The 16,619-nt window shown below is 42.0% G+C and overlaps 1 protein-coding gene across 9 annotated transcripts in view; it reads left to right on the top strand.

Annotated features, from left to right (window-relative positions):
• Positions 1-16,619, top strand: part of PLCB1 (phospholipase C beta 1) — a 1,208,816-nt gene that overhangs the window by 205,950 nt on the left and 986,247 nt on the right. The window contains exon 1 of one of the 9 annotated variants that reach the window (XM_033937387.1): positions 15,593-15,643. The exons of the other annotated variants lie outside the window; for them this stretch is intronic. The gene's annotated coding sequence lies outside the window, so the exon portion shown is untranslated. Of the gene's footprint in view, positions 1-15,592; positions 15,644-16,619 lie in introns of those variants that run through there. 9 annotated transcript variants of the gene reach the window in all.

Raw genomic sequence — 16,619 nt, 5'->3', positions numbered from 1 at the left:
GCGCCAAACATCAGCTAGACCATAGGACTGAATAACATTCAAGAGGATAGGGTGCGTTTTAGAGGCCGATATGATGCCTGAAAGCGGCGGTCCAGATGAGCATCAAGAACCAAATTCCAATCACCACCGAGTACAAAATAGTCAGCCTCATATGGTAATGACTTAGTGTTCACTAATCCCCTTTCAAAGACTCGGGACTCTGTTTTTTTAGAATTTGTAATGTTCGCTTCTGCATGAAGGTCAGTTCTGCTTCACAGTCCTGACAGCACAGTATAAACAATCCTAGTGGCAACAGCACAAGGGAATTTCTAAATATAGATTATCAACTAATTTTTTTAAAGGCTCTTTCAGAACATCTTGTCAGGCAAAATGAATGAGGTCTGCACTGTGGATAGATAGTTGTATAATGTTGGTTAGACTTGGCCCTAATGCATAATGTGACAGTAAATATCTTGATAGCACAGTTTTAATTTAACACAAATAATTTTAAAAGAACACAGACCAGATTTTTGAAAATTTAGTAAGGATGCGAGGAGAGAAATTTTGTCTCATATTTGTTTTTTGGGGGTTTTTTCCCCTATTTTGCGCATTTTTCTTTTGTTATAATGGGGGTATTTTAGTGCTACCTGCATGGTATGGTGCACACGGAAACAAAAAAAGCAAGTTTTTAAAGTGCAGTAGTTATTCTCCCATGATTGATTTCATTTTGTGCTGGACAGAAAAGGAGTACGACCCTTTGGGATTTCTTCTCATTCTGAATGCTGCTTTTCTGCTCTTTTTTGTACATTGTGACAAAATCCAGGGGGCAGGTAAGTACACTGTATGTTATTCTGACCATATCATAATCTTTGAAACAGTGTTCTGTCAGTCATTTGGAAAACGGTTTAACTTTTTTCTTTCACTCTGGAGAAGGGAGCACATCCATCTCCACATGTCCTTTTTTTCACAAGCTCAAGTCTGATGAACTGAAATGCCAATTTCCTTTCAAGGTACAAGAGCAAGCTGTCATTATGCCACTACGCTTTACATGCAGGAACAGCTTTGATTCAATTAGCTCTTACAGGTACATTTTTAGCCAAAAAACTATCCAGTTAGCTTAGGCTGAAAATCGAACTAAATTGACTGTATAATTTAGCAGTCCTTTTTCTAAAGTGATGTAGCAAATGGCTGTAGCTTACCTTTATGTGGGTCATTCTTGCACGCTAAGGCTGTATTCACCACCGCCATAAAAACCCCGACTTTCTTTCTCTCTCTATTTTTTCATTAATGACCATTTGTACCCATCTGTACCCAATGTCCACCCCAGACCCCACCCCCATAATAGTACTAATTGCACCTTGCACGTCCCGTGCCTCATCTGGAAGCCTTCCCTCTGACGTTGCAACGTCAGAGAGAAGGCTTCCGGTTCAGACGCAGGATGCCCATAGGAGCCACTGCCCGTAGCTTTGTGCACTGAATCAGTTAGGAAGAGGGAGCTGGCTCGAAGATAACGCCGCATCGATCGCACTGTGGACCGGCGGTTGAAGAACACTGCTTTGGGCCTGATGCATGTGCATGTGGACTGGCAGGAAATTTCTGTGGACCGGCACTGGTCCATGGACCGGTGGTTGAAGAACACTGCACTATTCTATAAACCGAGTTTAACTTTGGGTGCTGTTTATAAAATAACACTGACGCAGGTTTTTGGGGACTCTGATTTTTGCAGGTGCTATATATAGAATTCAGACCTAACTGGTTAGCACAAGAATGCCCACTCCTTACCTCAGCCATACCCCCTAAAATAATTTCCCCCCCCAAATATTTACTGCATTCCACATTAGGCCGTTTTTGTTGCGTTAGGGGCATGTTAGTGCTTAACCCAGCTTAGTAAAATGACACCTTAGCTAGTTATTGTCACTGTTCATAGAGTTTTGAAAACTTATCTCTCTGTTTTTTTTTTCAACATTCCTTTTAACATATTCAAATCTTAGGCCTCCTTTTACGAATCTGCGATAGCAGTTTCTAGCGCGGGGAGCCGCGCTGAATAGCCCGTGCTGCTTCCGACGCTTATTGAGTTCCTATGAGCGTCGGGAGCAGCACAGGCCATTCAGCTCCCCGCGCAAGAAACTGCTATCACAGTTTTGTAAAAGAGGGGGTTAATTTTTTAAGTGAAATACTTCAAAATGCCCTAAAACAAACCAATGCTGACTATTAGATACACGGGAACTTATAAATTAATAATGTTTTAAGAATGTGCAAATGAATAGTTTGTGGATGATATACGGGGAATCTTCAAAACGTTTCCTCACTTTTATTTTTTTAAACACTATTTATTAAATATCTCGAAAGCAAATTACATCACTTTTCCACATAATCACCCTGTTTTTGCGACTGACTGTTCCACATGACATTGTACAACACGCCCTCTTACCACCATTCCCAACCCGATTCCCAACCGACTATTTCCCGCAAAAATAAAAAAGTACGGAAACTTTTTGAAGAGCCCTCATATTTACCATACGGCATGTTTACCAGTATTCATATACTCACTTGTGAGGACTGCATGGCTAAGTCTGAAGAACTTCTATAGTATCCTATATGGATGAATTAGTATTCAAGTGAAGTTAGGGCAGAGCAGGTAGTAGTAATACATGAGATGTTCATAATTTTGCAGTCAACAAATGCTAACCACAGAAAGAAGTTTGTCATACCACAAAGGTTCAAACTGAGCAATTTGATTGTATAACTTCTTTTTCTTGGGCAAATTTTCACTGTGTGGTGCATAAGTACCAAAAGAAATGCTTGAACTGAACTCTTTGAGATTATGGGAAATATACTTTTAAGATAATAAATTATAAAAAGTATATTAGAAGAGCAGTTCTGTTAATTAGGTGCTAACACTTGGGGGGGATGGGAATTCGTCAATGGATGATAACTGATGGAGAGGAAGATTCTCATAACTCACCGGTAAAATTTGGTTAGTCAATGTAGTGACCGTAGTGGGAGCAACTTTTATTATATGGCCGATTCTCAGCATAATAGCATGCAAATTATATGCAGAGCGGGAGGAACTGTGCCTAGTGATTGTTCAAAAGAGCAATCGTTAAGCACAGCTCCTCCCGCCTATCAAAGCTGTTCTCCCTGACCCAATCAACAGCCGCAGATCTCCCCAAGTCCTGCCGGCTCAGCTGATTAATTGGCAGGGAGAGCAACAGAATGAAGAGTTCCCCCTCCCACCGACACCCCCCATAGGCAGGGGCATCACTTAAGTGCATATACAGTAGTTGTAATCATTTGCTGTAAGTACAGATGTCTAAATGTTAGGTGCATCTATTTTGGGTTACGCAAAAGTTTTCAAAGTTGTGAAATGAAGTGTGGACTTTGAAGATCTGCAGGGGGAGCTTGGGAGACTAGAAGAATGGGCATCGAAATGGCTGCTGAAATTTAATATGGACGAGTGCAAAGTGATGCATGTAGGGAAAAAAAATAACGCAAATCATAGCTACATGAGGTTCAACATTAGCAGCCACTACCCAGAAAATGAATCTAGGTGTTTTCATGGACAACACATTGAAATCTTTTGTTCGTTGTGCAGGGGTGTCCAAAAAGCAAACAAACAGAGGCACTTAAGAAAATAAGATAACACTTTTTTCAGCTAAGCAGGGCTGTGGAGTCGGTGGATAAATGTTCCGACTCCGACTCCTCAGTTTTTTGTACTTCTGACTCCAACTCCAGGTACCCAAAATTTCCTCCGACTCCGACTCCTCGACTCCAACTCCGACTCCACAGCCCTGGAATTTAGGAAGTTGGCTGAGAACTTTTCAGCACCCCCCCTCGTGTCTTTCCAACAGTTGCCTATAAGTTTCAACAGCAAGAATTTTCATTTTTCCCATTCCTTTTTTTTTCTCATTGTTTTAAACTTTATCCATTATCATTTTCTCTATCTTGATGTCAGATGTAAAAATTGCTCTCTATAAGAGCTATGCAAAATGTGATATGGTCTTACTAAAGCATAACTTTTAAAAACATGGAAAAAAGAAGCACTTCCATGTGTCCTTATACTCCTGATTTCAGCTCTAGACAACCATCAGAAATCACAAAATGAGTTACAATAGCTCATGTACTTTTAAAAAATCCCTTCCTAATGCCATGAAAGAGCTTTGAGTCCAGCCTTGTCATTCTACATCCTCCTGCCAAGTTTGTACTGTAATCCGGTAATGTGCCAAAAGCTTGGCTGAATAGTGATTTATTTCTGTTTTTTATAGCGTGACGTGAGGGCAGCTTATCCCTTACTGCATAATAAAACACAAAATGCCATTTGCTATTCATTGAACAAATTGGGTTTTTAAAAAAAAATTGTTTCAGCAGCAAATTAAAATTTTAAGGAGACAATTCAAATTGGCAATTTCCAACTGCACTATAGTTGAATATCATGCATTAATTGAATAGTCAGTTAAGAATTTGGGGAAGGGAAAAAGGGAGGGAGGAAAGAAATTAGGACTTGTTTACTGCCTTTTTGTACTAAGAAGGGTTACATGTAGGTACTTAAAGCATTTTCCTCCTCACTCCCAGTAGACTCACAATCTGTCTAATGTTGGGGCAGTGAAGGATTAAGTGACTTGCCCAGAGTCACAGGGTGCAGCATGAGGTTTGATCCCACAACCTCGGGGTGCTGAGGCCGTAGCTTTAACCACTACGCCTACACTGATGCAAAACAGGGATCATTTTGATGGATTATGCCAAAAAAAATTCAATGTCCAGGCACTGAATTTCCAAGTTTACAGAGCCAGCTAAACCAGAGTCAGTTAAGTGTGATATTCAACACTTTAACCAGCCATGGTGAACTGCATAAAGATTGGACTGCATAAAAGTCAGTCCCATGTGTGCAGTTACCTTGGCAGGTTAAGTCCTGACTCTTCCAATGGAAACCCCCCCCCCCAAATAGACATTTGCGTTAGGCGTTAACCAGATATTTTCAGTGGCACTATATTGTTAAGTTCCTCTGAATATGACCAGTTAGTCTTGGACAAGCAATTTAACTGGTCTGGTTAAATCACTTTGAATATCAACCCAACATACTTTATCTGAATATTTGAGATAGGAATATTGGTGAAACAGCTCCTCACAGCGTCATTTGCTGACAGGTACAGTAGAAAGGTTCTAATATTCTTCATGTCCATGAAGAGCTTTCAACTCTAGATTGGCTAAGACTTAGCTTAGAGGAGAGGGAAGAAACTATTAGGAAAAAGAGGATTCCACTATTCACAGGGAGGGGAATGCCTCTCAAGGGGATGAATGTTCTTCTAATATTGTGTCTCCAAGGTCCTGATGCTAGCGTTCAAATCCTTGCAAGATATGATGGCAAGCTTCCTCAGTATGTGGCAAACAAGTCTCTCTACTCCCAGGATGAAATATGCCTTAAAACGCCCCCTGGTTGTGCCCTTCAACCGCAAACCGTCAAGTGGACATTCCTACCCCCACTTCATAGCGAGCCACTGGAATCGACTGCCCCGCAGATCAGATTCCTGCACTGTAACTATGGCAAATCGTACCTGTAAACTGTATATTATATACATTGGTATTAGATTCCTAGTATGAGTCGAGTTAGGATAAAAACTTGTATCAAAAAAAAAACTTGTACTGTAACTATGGCAAATTGTAACCTGTTAACTGTGTATTATGTATGCTAACCTGTATCGCAAACGGTGAGCCTCAATACACTGGGGAGGAGAAGAGGCACCTGTTCCGGCTGACTGCCTACAGGATGTGACCAGAGAACTGGATTGAGGACATTTGATAGATGTAATTAACTTAGATTTCAGCAAAGCCTTTGATATGGTTCCTCATAGGAGGCTCTTGAACAAATTTGAAGGGCTGAAGTTAGAACCCAAAGTGGTGAACTGGATTAGAAACTGGCTGTCAGACAGACGCCAGAAGGTGATGGTTAATGGAAGTCACTCGAAGGAAGAAAAGGTGAGTAGCATAGTCCCTTAGGGTTCGGTGCTGGAGCCGATCCTGTTCAATATGTTTGTGAGCGACATTGCTGAAGGGCTAGAAGGAAAAGTTTGCCTTTTTACGGATGATACCAAAATTTGTGTGGAAGATATGAAAAAGGATCTGCAAAAGTTAGAGGAATGATCTAATATCTGGCAACTAAAATTCAATGCAAAGAAATGCAGAGTAATGCATTTGGGGATTAATAATCGGAAGGAACCGTATATGCTGGGAGGTGAGAGGCTGATATGCACGGACGGGGAAAGGGACCTTGGGGTGATAGTGTCTGAAGATCTAAAGGTGAAAAAACAGTTTGACAAGGTGGTGGCTGCTGCCAGAAGGATGCTGGGCTGTATAAAGAGAGGTGTAGCCAGTGGAAGGAAGAAGATGTTGATGCCCCTGTACAGGTCGTTGGTGAGGCCTCTACTTGGAGTATTGTGTTCAGTTTTGGAGACCATATCTGGCGAAAGACGTAAAAAGATTTGAAGCGCTCCAGAGGAGGGCGACAAAAATGATAGGAGGTTTGCGCCAGAAGACGTATGAGGAGAGACTGGAAGCCCTGAATATGTATACCCTAGAAGAAAGGAGGGACAGGGGAGATATGATTCCGACGTTCAAATACTTGAAAGATATTAACATAGAACAAAATCTTTTCCAGAGAAAGGAAAATAGCAAATTCAGAGGACATAATTTGAGGTTGTTAGGAAATTCTACTTTACGGAGAGAGTGCTGGATGCCTGGAATCTGCTCCCGAGAGAGGTGGTGGAGAGGAAAATGGTGACAGAGTTCAAAGAAGCTTTGGATCAACACAGAGGATCTAGAATCAGAAAATAATAGTAAATATTGAAGGACTAAAGCTAGTACTGGGCAGACTTGCATGGTCTGTATCTGTATATGGCTTTTTGGTTGAGGATGGGCTGGGGAGGGCTCCAATGGCTAGGAGGGTGTAGATAGGCTGGAGTGAGCTTTGATGGAGACTTCAGCAGTTGGAACCTAAGCACAGTACCGGGTAGAGCTTTGGATTATTGCCCAGAAATAAGAAGAAGAAAAAAAAATTAAATTAAATTGAATAAGGTTGGGCAGACTGGATGGACCATTTGGGTCTTTATCTGCCATCATCTACTATGTTACTATGTTTTATGCAATAGTTTTTCTGCAACAGTCTTAATTGTAGAAAAAGTTCTCCTCAGAAACAGACCAACAGGATATCATGCTTCAAATGTACTTCTGCTTCAGGGATAACATTCATTCCATGCACCAGCTTCTTGGGGACCAAACAAAACTTGGTATCAGTCACAAGGACACACCAAATCACCAGTAGAGTACCAAGGGTGGGGTGGTAGGTGCGATCCTCCCTGGTACAGGCAGCAAGGGGGTGCAGTGAACAATTGCAAAGCCACAGCATACAGATGTGCAGCTGTTAGTTCTGCTGATCTCCTGCCTTGGAACAGAAAATTTACATCAAAGGGGGTGAGGAATGGCAGAGCAGTCAGCCATGCACCTATACACTCTGGCTCCGCAACAGTTTGCTGTAACCCCTTACTTCTTAGGTTGGGGTGATGTGCCTGGAGAAGGGAGTGTGCTCTGCTTTGTGTGGCAAGCAAGTAAGGTATGCCACTGCAAATCACATGTACATGAATTCACCAATCAGAAAACAAACATGAATCATTAGTAACCTGCATGCGAACCAATGGTTCAGACACTGGTGTAGTAAGAGGGGTACCGGGGGAGGGGGCGGTCCACCTCAGGCGCGGTCTTTGTAAAGGGCACAGGCACCCGTCCTCCTCCCCAACCCCCACTGCCACGTGGATGTGCCCCATTCCTTTCCTTTTCAGTTTTTCATGTGTGAGCAGAATTACGAACTTGCTGCCCACGTCAGTGTCACCTCTCTCTGGCGTCATGTCCGGGCCCTGTGCCTAGTAAGTGATGTCAGAGGATAGCCGATACGACGCGAACAATTAAAATTAAAAAGGTATGGGAGAAGGGAAAGGGGGTGTCAGGAAAGAATGAGGGATGGAGAAGAGGGCGGGGGAGGGGCACTACTTACCCTCGCTACGCCACTAGTTTCAGATGTAATATAGGGTGTGACAGAACCATTATTAAATGTCTTAGACCTATGAATAGCATATATGGAGTGTACTGTGAGTCCATGGGTCCATCTTTGAACTGGCCCTCAGAGAACGGTGGCGGAGAGCCATGCCATCCAATCAGAAACTAGTGCTAGAAACACCTATGCATTAAACAGGAGGATTTCTTATGAGTGGGGAAGTTTCAGAAAGCGGTGGGCATGGTCATAACACAGTGGTTGCCTTTTATGAGACAAAGGCAACTTACTAGAAATGAAACAGCTAGGGATAGCATCAAGAATGAGATTGGAGCTGAGAAATAACAAGTTCATAATTTTGCAAAAAACAAAACAAAACACCATACAGGTAAAATTCCAATTGTTACTTGTACTAGGGAGGCAGGGGGACAAAAACTCATCATTGATTTTGTTTTGTTATGCTTTTGCAACCTTTAGGGGTCTATGCATTAAACATTTTTTCATAGACACATACTAGGAAAACCCCATTAAAGTCTATTATCTATATTGTGCTCTCTTTCCAAGCTCAGAGACCTCTGGCTTTCCTTGACAGGCTTAACAATGTCACAGATTGCAACACTTATTGCTGCGGAATGGAGGATAGATTTTTTTAATGAGTAGCACAGTGTTCTTTATCTGAGGAAGAAAACCTATTTAGCATCGCTCTATTTTTGTGCGTGCTTCCCTGATTTCCAAAGCTAAAAAAGGAAACAATGTGTATTACTGCTGAATGTTTTATATTTAAAATACCGTCATTCTGCATGAATAAAAAAAATGATGCTGTGGAGTAACACTATAGAAGAAAAAGAAGGAACAGAAACCCCACGTAAAATTAAACAAAAGAAAAACAAGTGGGGAGGCCCTGCTGGTAGTGAAACTACCGATGGCATAGTTTCAGCTTCACATATGTGCATAAGCCCCAATGGCATGACAAGGCCATGTACCATGACTGGAGTGGTTTGAAGTATGCTGAAAATTCATGGTTAGAAATTTGATATCTTTAGCAGCCTCCACTAAGCATAGGAACCCTTTTGAATATCAGGTCGCTTGTGGTTGAATGACCAAAGACAAGTGCAAGCATTTTGAGGCTTGTACAAGGACAGTTGTCAAGGAGGGAGATGGGGTTAGGGGGTGCGGGTAGAGGGTGATCACATACTGGTATCTAGAAATGGTAGCTTTCCTTCCTAACACAACAAAAAAAAACAAATCCATCCAATCTGCAGTAAGGGAGTCAAGTGACAAAACAAAAGGAAAATTCTAATCTTTATTAAAGCAGATGCAATGTAGCTTTTCAAACAAATGCATCCCCGAGCAGCAGCTTGACAGGATTTTGCAATTGTCCTTCTAAGGCCAGGTGTTTTAATTAGGTTCTCTTCGTTGATGCACTGCCATATCCTGGACCCCCGACGAAGGAATGTTTTCTGAAACACGAACCATGTTGGACCGTTGGTTTGGAAAGCTACATTGAAAAGCTACATTGCATCTGCTTTAATAAAGAATAGAATTTTATACCTTGTACATCGGTTCTGCAGTATTTTCCTTTAGCTTTCCTTCCTAGGCATCGAAAGAGTCCAGAGAAGAGTGACTAAGATGGTTAAGGGGTTGGAGGAGCTACCGTACAGCGAAAGATTAGAGAAACTGGGCCTCTTCTCCCTCGAACAGAGGACATTGAGAGGGGACATGATCGAAACATTCAAGGTACTGAAGGGGATAGACTTAGTAGATAAGGACAGGTTGTTCACCCTCTCCAAGGTAGGGAGAACGAGAGGGCACTCTCTAAAATTGAAAGGGGATAGATTCCGTACAAACGTAAGGAAGTTCTTCTTCACTCAGAGTGGTAGAAAACTGGAAGGCTCTTCCGGAGTCTGTCGTAGGGGCAAACACCCTCCATGGATTCAAGACAAAGTTAGACAAGTTCCTGCTGAACAAGGACGTACGCTGGTAGGGCTAGTCTCAGTTAGGGCGCTGGTCTTTGACCAGAGGGCCACCGCGTGAACGGACTGCTGGGCAGGATGGACCACTGGTCTGACCCAGCAGTGGCAATTCTTATGTTCTTATGAATGTTTGAGGGTTGGCCAGTTCTCCTCCTCCTTGGCAGACATTTGAGGTATGCACTTTTGTTCAAATTTTTTCTCTCTTAGAAGTGATTTTTTTTCTTTTAGCCTCTGTCCTATGATCCCAATTCTTTCCCACTTCCATTCTTAAACCCCAACAACCAGCCTCCTATTACAAACTTATTTTTATTCAAATTTTCAGCAAGTGGGTTAAGCAATGAGCAGACAAGGACTGTGAGTGTTGAAGATTAACATTACATTACGTGCACATAAGTCACTGTTTGATGAGATCAAAATCTCTTTTCATGTTCTAATTAGGTGCGTACCTTTTGTTCATACTATATTCTTTCATTTGTTCATCTATCCACCCATCCATCTGAATTTTCAAAAGACCATACTACAGAAAAAGCAAGATATGAGGGAATTACTGTAGAAAAATGTTAATGTATTTTTCAACTTCAGTTATTTTCACTTTTGACAAATAGCACCATTACTTTGAATTGTACTAAACATAGACAAGCGATACAAATTGTTCATGCATTATTTTATTATATTTATCACCAAATTATCATTACTAGGTTGCACTTTACACTTTCTGCCGGCTTTTTTTATTGCCCTAGTTAATTGAGCAAAAATATTTTGGGAGATAGTTTTACCAGAAAGCTGCAATTCAAACTAAACCTGTATTCATTTGAATGATAAAATGCATGGGATGGAGTTATGCCCAGAGGCTGTGAAATTCCTGAGAGTGAGACAGTACACTGTGTGAACGAAGATGGGGCTCTTTCATCCATTTTGAGGCCAGAAAGAAGGCCCAAATGAATAATTACTAGGGCCAGCTGCTGAATAGAAATGGTTTTGTTATTTGTTCATGGAAGAGGACATTCAGATGGCTCAACTGTAGTGGACTGAAAGCAAATGAACATCTAATGAAGAAAATAATATCCCCCTCTGGTGCTATGAGCTGTGAAATACATTAATAGCTTCATTTCCATAGGCATTAGATTATGTATGCTTTTTTTTATATGCAAAGTCACTCAACTAGCAGCTTCTGAAATTGGGTGGGCAAACCACATAGAACATGCATGAGCTGCTGCATCAATACAGTGTAATGGCAAAAATCTGAAAACATCTGCCAAAATGTCGATTCACTTCCAGTTTCATTTACAGACTCTCTGAAACACACACTTAAACTACTCCCATAGGAATGGGTTGGGGAAAATATTGTACTTCAACACCTGGAACCACTCATTCCAGTTACCATAGAAACTATAAATGCTATAGTAAACTACAAAATGCCAGGAACTGCTGGCAGGTAAGGGCACCATTTGCAAAATGTCAATAAGCACACAACTTCCACAGTCCTCATTCTGCATCTGCTTCAATTCGGTCCCAATAATCTGAGCAAAGTGGAATTACTGGTTTACTAGTTGTTGGTGAACATACGCTCCCATTTTAATACTGGCTTGATAGATTTGAAAATTAGAGAAAATGTCTGCAGTACTTTGCATTGAGGTGGGCTGACAGGCAGCAATGGCTGTGTCGGGTGCACCCTTATCACTTGTGCTTACTTGCATGGTATTGCACTGCTGAATGAAAAGATGCATGTAGAATCAAAATTAGTATTTCAAAATTACATATGTAAGCCTCAAATCCTTTGGTGGCCCTTGTAGCTTTCTCATGTCAACTTTGCAGTCCTTTACATGGAAAAGGTTGGAGACCACTGGCCTAGAAAGTCATTTTCGTAATGGGCGCCCTGAACGCCGATTGCTTGTACACAGAAAGACTTATAAGGTAGCATGGAAACTTGGCAAACACTACAAAAGCAAGAACACAATTCAAATTCTACTGTCTACTATTTAAAGTAATCCATGGAGCTGCACCAAGTTACCTAAACAACCGCCTATACCGCAACCTCACACACAGAATAAGGAAAACTCAAAGCCTATTCACCTACCCAGCTCTCAATGATACGTGACGCAAGAAACTTTACGACAGCCTTCTGGCTACATAGGCAGCGAAAATTGACCCAACCGTCTCCAAACTGCTGACCAAAACAACAGACATTAAAATGTTCCGAAAAGAAATCAAGACTCTTCTATTCAAAAAACACCTCCCATCATTCTAACCTCCATCCTACTCGCACACGCATACTCCTTCATGAATACCACCCCTATAGTATCTCCTAGCCAATTCTTCAAACCATATCCCCAAAATTATATTCAGAAACCTAAACAAGCATCCTCCATCTGTAACCAGAATATTTATTCCCTCAACGTTATGTAATAATCCTCTATAACCTGAATGTATTGCTAGTCTTACCTGATATGTAAACTTGATATGTACTTGATATGTAAACTTCCTGGAAATGTCCAGATTTCTTCTAATTTTGTAATCCACTTAGAACCGCAAGGCACAGGCGGAATAGAAATCACTAATGTAATGTAATGTAACTACACAATTTGTATACTAGACAAATATTGGGATTACACCGGTAAAAGGATGGTGACCACCCAGAGCATTCTAATTGCAGCTGGCAAATGCTTGATCCAAGAAAGCTAGACATAAAGGTGAAAAAGAAAAACACGAGAATGGCATTCCTAATGGAAGTGTCAGCAACAAGAAAACAATTCTAAAAATAGTTGGAGCCTGTTCTACAAAGAAGAATATGTGCCTACTTTCCTTTATAAAATACTAGCATAACTGATCACTCCTCTTCTAAAAAAAGAACATTGGCTCCCCATCTCCCATCGTATCACCTATAAAATCATCTTACTCTCCTTCAAAATAAAACTTTCTCACCTGCCCTCATTCCTTGATAAACTTCTCATTCCCCAATGTTCCCCACGCACATTAAGATCAACTGATCAAAAACTTCTTTTCATCCCCTCCATAAAAGATTTCTACTGTACACGAAAAGTAAACTTCGCTGTAACTGCTCCAACCCTCTGGAACTCCCTACCACAGCAACTCCGCGATGAACAACGACCAGATAAATTTAAGACAGGCCTAAAAACTTTCCTATTCCGCGATGCTTTCGCTAACGTTTAGACTCATTATTTTTCTTCTTCTTACCAGCAACAAACCGCTTTGATAAAGCGACCCCGCCCCCTATGTTCTATCCTAAACCCACTATCCCCTTTTTCTTCTCAAATATGTAACTCTTCCCCTCCTCTCCCCTCCACCCTCACTTTCAAGTTTGTCTTGTAATGTTATTCATGTTCACAATTTACTATTAATACACCTATTTTATTTTAGTCTTCCTATCTTTTAAATTTATTGTTAACCGGCCAGATATTAATTTGATGGTCGGTATATTAAAATTAATAAAACTTGAAACTTGAAACTTGAATCAAACCTGTGTGTATGTTTTTGTGTACGAGTACATTCGCCAACCATAGAGCTGGTATAAATGCTTGCACCTAATTTGGGGACATACACTGGTGTAGCGAGGGTGAGAGGCACCCTTGTCTCCGCCCCCCTGCTCCTTCCCCTGCTGTGCATTCACCCCCTCCCCTTTCTTTCTCCTGTACCTCTGGTTATTCACCACCGCAAGTAACAACTTCAATGTGCTCCCCGTGACCCCGGCAGCTCTCCCTCTAACATCACTTCCTATGCATGGCACCCAGAAGTGAAGTCGGTGGGATAGTTCAAGTTGTTGCTCACGGCAGCATGGCGAGGGGAGGAGTGGGAAGAGTCAGAGGGGGCAGAGTGCCAGCACCCCCACCAACATGGCACCCGGGACGGACCGCACCCCTCGCCACTGGGGACATATCTGTGGAAATTATAATATTCTACAATTTACAACTGTGTCCTGGTCATGCTCAGAATGTACTATCAAAGAGGATTGATTAGTTAAAACATCTAGCTAGCTCTTTGTAGAATTATCATCTTAAGTAACTGTTCTATACTGCATATGGAGAGAAAACAAGATCTTCAAGTACCAAGTGATGCAATCAGAAACCAAGAAAATGTGGCAGAACGATTCAGAAACATTCCCAAATGTTTTGGGTGTCACTGGCCAGATATAAAAGAGTTGCCAAGCACACCTTGATATGTTGCCTGCACTTATCACATCCTTTGAACTCCAGACAAAGTTTTCTTGGGCACAGTGCAAGTACAAAGGCGAGTGCTAGAAGAATGTAATATGTAAACCGTTTTGGTTGTACCACAGATAAGCAGAATATTCAAAAGCTAGTAAACAAGCATGCCATATTGAGCGATCAAACAAATGTACCATGGCGTAAGAGTGAAATTCATTACTATCCAATTATGTGTAAAACTAATCTGTTTGGAGATCTAATCCCTTGATTACCAGCACAGCAGGTGCTGAATGAGTTGTTTTATTCCTATGTCAATTTTAACATAATAGTACTGTATAGGATAACAAACAAACAGTCCATCACAGGAGTTCCACACACCAAAAAACAGCAAAGCCAAAACAAGAAGAAGAATGGTGGAACTGATGATCTTGATGCAGTCTTTATTTGAACAAGGTGCAGATCAAAGAAACCAAAATAAAAATACCCAGTAAAAGGTTTGTGGTATAGACCCGACACGGGCCGTGTTTTGGTCACGAAAGAACTTCTTCCGGGGTCCGGTACTGCTATAAGCCACAAGTAAGGGAATGCCAAATATGCAAAACAAAATACTGTGCGAGAGTAATCGTAGATATGCGAGAGAAGGTTCCAGGTTAGCTACACAGCGTATGAGTTGCTGCCTGCGTCCCTGCATGGAGTGGTGCTGGTGGAGGAGGGAGCCAGTCTGGCTCCAACAAAGTAACAGGGTCAGCTTTGGGGGTGGTGCAGTGGGCGGGCAGACAGGCAGGAGGGGATGGATCCCCGGCAGCTGCTTCAGCAGGGAGCAGGCAGGTAGGAAGGGATCCCCAGTGGCATCCAGGCCATGTACTCCCAACAAGTGGCCCGCGTATTCCCAAGGGTACATGTACCATGTGTTGAAAAACACTGGTCTATAAGAAAGGGTCCCAAGAACTAGAGGAGAACAGCTGTACTTATGCAAATTGTTAAATGCCTTGTAGTAGATGGTATGCCAGGTAGGATATCAAATATATAAATAAAGTTTCCCTGCCTGTGTTCATGTAGGCCAATTATGGGGTATAGATGGGTATCTCACATAGTGTTGCTCTATACTTGTATGTTGTTGAAACTTATTCTTTCCCCATCTTATCTGTATGCTATGTCCCATGTTTCAGCTTTTACATGTTGCCTGTTTTTTCTTTCAGTCTCTCTCTCCAAGACCTGGCATCAGTGGCGTTGTAAGAGGAAGGGGGGTGGCGGCCCACCGTGAGCGCTGTTTTGCTGAGGGTGCAACACTCCTCCTTCTCCCCTCCTCGCTGCGCTCGCCCCTTGCCGTCCCTGTACCTTTTTTTTACTTCCTTGGCGTGAGGCTGTTGTCCACTTCGGCATTGGCGCTCTCTCTGACGTCGCTTCTGGGATCCGCGCCTAGGTAGTGACGTTGAAGGGCAAGCTGACACAGACATGGACACGCTGCTTGTGTCAGAGAAGTTAAAAAGGTATGGGGAAGGGAAGAGGGCAGGGGAGGGCCCCCCCCCCCGGGCGCTTCTCACCCTTACTATGCCACTACCTGGCATTGAATTTCTGGGTTTAATGGTAGCGGCAGCTGAATAAGCTAAATCAGCAAGGGTAGATCTGGAACCAGAGGGGGACGAGCAATGGGAGTCTGTACCTTTGCACTCCACTAGAGAGTAATAAGAGAAGTAGGAGTCTATGGTACTGTTCTCAGTGTCCTTGGAGAGTTGGAGAGCTGTAGGAATTGGTGTGGCACTTTCACATCTGATTCAGATTTCTGTGAACAGCTTTCAGCTCTTGGTTGCAACAGCAACAGGGGCAACAGGCCCCCTGGGTGAATGAGGCACAGCGTGTTTATAGATAGCTCTTATTTCAAGCAGCTTTAGTTTGTCTGATTCCAGCGTCATGAGAAAAAGTGAAAGAAAACCAGGGTCTCACTTGCTATCTTCCAGGTTTTTTCATGGCACTGGAAACCCCCCCCCCCCCCCAGTATGTCCTATCATATGAAACGGTGGGACTTGCATGCTCATAGCAGTGGCCATTTGTATATAGACCAGAGAAAATTTATTCAGGATGAAGAGCTCAAGAGGTTATTAAAAGATGCACATATATGAGGGTCAGTTTGCCATTTGTTGCACACTAATGGATCAGACTAGAGACCTATACATCAGTGGTCTCAAACTCAAACCCTTTGCAGGGCCACATTTTGGATTTGTAGGTACTGGAGGGCCTCAGAAAAAATAGTTAGTCTTATTAAAAAATGACAATTTTGCATGAGATAAACTCTTTATAGTTTATAAATCTTTCCTTATGTCTAAGTCTTAATAATAATAATAATGTTGTAATTTATAGTTAAAGAGACATATGATCAAGAAACTGTTTTATTTTACTTTTGTGATTATGATAAACATACCGAGGGCCTCAAAATAGTACCTGGTGGGCCACATGTTTCTCCTGGGC

The sequence above is a fragment of the Geotrypetes seraphini genome, chromosome 3 (assembly GCF_902459505.1).
Source record: "Geotrypetes seraphini chromosome 3, aGeoSer1.1, whole genome shotgun sequence".
NCBI lineage: Eukaryota > Metazoa > Chordata > Amphibia > Gymnophiona > Dermophiidae > Geotrypetes > Geotrypetes seraphini.
Note: the sequence above shows the minus strand (reverse complement) of the source record. Positions and strands in the feature narration are given on the sequence as shown.